Genomic DNA, 4,747 nt, shown 5'->3' with positions numbered 1-4,747 from the left:
TGTAGAAACATTTTGAGAATAACGAATTTTGAAAACGTGGATAAAACTTTGTTTGTTTATTTTATTTCACTCTATAATTTTTCAAGCGAAATACAAATTATTAAAAGTGAAATAAATGTAAAACTTAACTTGTTTGCGACGTTAAAATAGCGTACATGATTTGATTGTTTTGCACGTGCTGTTTGGTGCTACATTGTGACGTCACGTAAACAACACTTTAAAGTCTGTACAGCGTTAACGACTGAATTAAAGATATTGGTGTTCGGATTCATTTTCTTAGTTAGACCATTTTCTTTCATTCCAGATAGTTTTCACAAGAAAATTCGACAAAAAAAATGTTTTTAATTTATCAGATTTTTCAAACAAAATGGCGCCCTCAAAGTGAAAATACACAGGGAGGTAATAAGAACGGCGAGTGCATTGTTGTAGAATAATGCACGCTTGGGCCTTATTTGTTTATATAGAAAAAATTCCGACAGTGTTAGAATAAATATTTTCCCCTCCTTTTAACGATGGACAGTTATGGACAGTGCATAAGATAAGTATAATTATGCAAAAAATGGTTTACAAAACATTCGGAAAAAATCTACAATAGTACTTAATCTGAATATAACATGACCTGTGCGTAGAAATAATTTGGTAAGGTATCTGTAATGAGCACATTTTTTTGCGCGGAGCTTCTCAATTGCTGCATCGCAGCAACATTTGTACTTGTCTCATTTTGATTTCAAGAAATACTAGAAGTCAGACGACCGTCTTAGCAAAACTCCAATATATGTTCTGTACTTAATTTGCACCTCAATATATATAATAATTAAAAAAAACCCTGATATATGTCTTTTCATTTGATTATTTTGATATACTTGAACATGTCGGGATGTTTGAGGTAGTAATTTGTCGAAAGGGAAATAGTTTCCGTTTCAGGACCTTTATATATTCTATATTGAATAAATATTGACATAATGTTGCATACTTTCATTGATACACTTAGAGCCGCTTTGTTAAGATATTTATTTATATTCGCTTGTCAAGTTTGCAATACCAAAATGAGATCAATAGTTCAATGAGCAAAAAATTTGATGATGATTTAACATCACATCTCATTGTAACCTATTTAAAACCATGGAGAAATCCTTCTTTTTCCGATGTCACAACGAAATTAAAAACTCGATGCTACGTTTGTTTTTTAGTCTAATTTCAAGCATTTAGAGGCGCAGCAGGATCTAAATCGTCGGTGTGTAGCCGACCTTCAGTGGGTTGTAAAGGACAAATATTTGTTAAATATCTGGAAAAAAGGTCCTCGGAAGTATTAAGAACAACAAAATAACATGCAAATTGCAGACTCGGTTTGATTGAGTCTGCATATGAGGAAAAATGAACAAGTGCAACATCCCGCACGCCCCCCTCCCCCCTAGCACTGGCTTGAGCGGTACTCAATTCTCAACACCAATACTTAAAAGTGCCGGAATCAGTGTCCCGAGGGACCAGAAAAATATAACAGTACAGAAGTGAAGTACGAGGCAACTTTATACGGCTGCCACACAACACGTGACACCTATTGTTGTGATGTATAAATATAGATAAGACTGAATGGCTACAACATGAATTGTTTCGCTTTAGTCTGCTGTATTGTGTATATTAAGTACAATATATTTGTTCTCGTGATTATTAAGATTACAGCTTGACTTTTTTTCCTCATATTTTACTTATTGCCTATAAGCCTATAAGAAGCTTTGTTTTTGGTATCCTACAATAGTAAAAGATGTTGTTGAGTCCCTGTCAATCACAATATGTTATGTAGGTCACTTGTTTAAGTTTCGCTGATGAGCATAAAACAATTTAGAAAATTACATACGCAGAGGAATTATTCGACAATTCTTTTTTATATTTTAAGATGAAGTCTTCAAGGGCTATGTTAAATAAAACAAATACAGAATACAAAGAAAAATAAAACCATTTTCCTTTGAATAAGAATTTATCCTGGGACCAGATTTGACAGATAATTAACTAGAGGCAATATGTTGACATGATATAAGAGTGTGAACGAAAGGTCAAGCCATTTGGTGTTTTAGCGAATCAAATTTATTTCGTTTCCATGATAACCTTCGGGAATCTATTTATTTGTTTCAGATATTTATGTGATCTGTATCTATGACAATTAATTGTCTTATACAAACGGAACGTGATTAGGAATGATGGTAGACAGAAAGATGTGATTGTTAATATAACTTCTAATTTCACAAGAAAAATAACTTTTTAGAATAAATTTAAATTATGCTTCTTCTAATAGCTGCTATTATTTCCTGTAAAATGAATCATATGGTACACTTGCAAACCCTGTTTAAATCCCATTGGCGTATTAAAAAAAAACACTGATGAAGTGAAGGGTAATTATATATCTCTGTCGGTGAAAGAAAGTAAAAACATTTTTATTAGTATTGAAGTTTTGGTATCCAACAGCAAAACACCCACGGATGTATAACGGATTGTCCCGCTCTCGGTTGAATCATCCTTTAACTGTTACAATCTGCCTGGTTATTATCGAATATGAAGCTATGTCAGCCTTTTAGAATATTTGATATTGTACACGCCCCTTGTACCGGATTAACACTTATAAATGACAATTGGATTTAGAAACATACGCAGATGTATTTATATATACGGTGGTTGCCATGGAACCTTCAATGTTATACCTTAGTGACTTTCAATAAAAAAGCGGCACATTGTGCCCAAGATTATGTGTGCATTGAGCCAGAAACAAAATCAAATGACTTTCGGAAGGGGGAGGGGGTTCAGATTTAACGAAGTCTGCATATCACAGAAAAGAAGACGTCACAAGACAAACTCAAGAAGCAGGCAATTTATCTTAAAGGGGTTTTTATATTATAAAATAACGAATGTGTTAGACTGATAGAAGAAACTGTAATTACAACACAACAGTTATGTCGGGCTGAACAATCTTTAAAGACTTAAATTATAACATGCGATATATCATTACATATAAGATACGTTATGTTACATCCAATAAACATGGCTACTGCAACATCTTTCCAAGCCAATCGTATGTCAAAGTCATGTTGGCATAAATTAGAGATATTACGATAAAATTGTCGTTTTTGAGATTAATTGTATAAAATACGTATGAAGTCAAATATGAGTCACCTAACATGTCATTGAGTGAAAATGACTGGTTTAATAGTTGCATTGTATACGATGGAGCTGATAATTTGTTATTTATAGATTTAAAAACTTCCATAATTATTATAAACATAGCTTTGGCTTGGCCTGTTCGGTACCATAACTTGAATTGAGTAACATAAAACAAAAATGTTTTCAGTAATTGTTTGCAGATACTTGTCGTAACTTTTATCAATATAATTTGTCAATAATGTGTATGCACAAAGATCATTTACCCGAGTGTCTAAAATATTTGAAATATAATTAGAAAATACATTAACACTTACATTAGGCAATTTGTAATGACAAAGGCATACATGTGTCTGCATGAATATATATATTTAAGGTCGAAGAAACAGACAAACCGCGATGAAAATCATTGGTTTGACGTATTTTATTATTTAACTCAAATTTTCTTAAATGATTGCAGAATATTCGCTGCGTGCTTTTAATATTGTTTAAGTATTTTTATGTGATTCCAAGATAAAAAGAGATCAGGAGAAAATAACAAAAACTATAGTTAACATATTCTAAAAAGGAAATAGCCTTTATCTTATGATATAAGTCCTTGGTGTATCACCCCAAATTAAATTAGTCACTTCAAGAGTACCCGATTTATGTTAAGGGTGTAATTTTACTAGCACTAAAATTAACATTAGTTCATCTTATATTTCGTGATTTAAGTTCTTAAATCATATCCCGAATGCTTGGCATTTGTCAGGTAAATATTTCCTTAACATAAATTAAGCATAATCTTAATACCAAAATTAAGTTCCACAAATGAAAACCATATGATTTCTTTTAACAGATAGTGTATAATTTCAATCAAAATTCACAGACCCTTCATAATGATTTACGCTGTAATATGTCACGAATTGTTGATTAAAATCCAAAGTGGTTGCGGCAAGTAAAGATTTTGTTTTGTAGAAATTCTTATAAGATGGTGTATACTATAACATTTGTATCGTAAATTATTACAAAGTCAATGATGAATTTGTGATACTTCTTTATTTTGAACATGCAGTTGTGGTTTTCCTTATTTTAAGCTTTAAGAGGTGTATTATAATACATGTTTTATATATAAAACAGAAAAATTGTAAATGTTCTCACTTTATACTAAATAACATGCTGTATAGGGGTTTAATAAGATTTTTATCACAAAAGGATGCCAGAAGCTTCATACAACAAAGATAAATGAACAAACCTAAATAGTCATTAGTCATATGGTATATTAAAATGGTGCTATAAACGAACAATGATCTTAAAGTATATATACACTTGAAAAATATTGAATGCTTAAGTTAGGAATAACATATAGGTATCATTGTGTCATGAACTAAGAGTCATAAAATAATGAGGTGGCCATTTAAGGAATAAATTACTTTACATGCAAGCACAAAAATGAAATTCTACCATTTTTGAACAATAAAAAAACAAACAAAAAAACGTTAAACATGTGAGTCGGTTTGTTGAGAAAGATATTGATAAGCATATTACATTTCAAGAGGTTACATCTTTAATTATTTCTCTCTCATTTGATGTATTATTTTCTTTAAAGTGATTTATTAGT

The sequence above is a fragment of the Ruditapes philippinarum genome, unplaced genomic scaffold, assembly GCF_026571515.1.
Source record: "Ruditapes philippinarum isolate M1 unplaced genomic scaffold, ASM2657151v2 ctg10056_1_1_1_1, whole genome shotgun sequence".
Taxonomy (NCBI): Eukaryota; Metazoa; Mollusca; class Bivalvia; order Venerida; family Veneridae; genus Ruditapes; species Ruditapes philippinarum.
The sequence above is the reverse complement of the archived record's forward strand: the minus strand, read 5'-3'. Positions refer to the sequence as shown.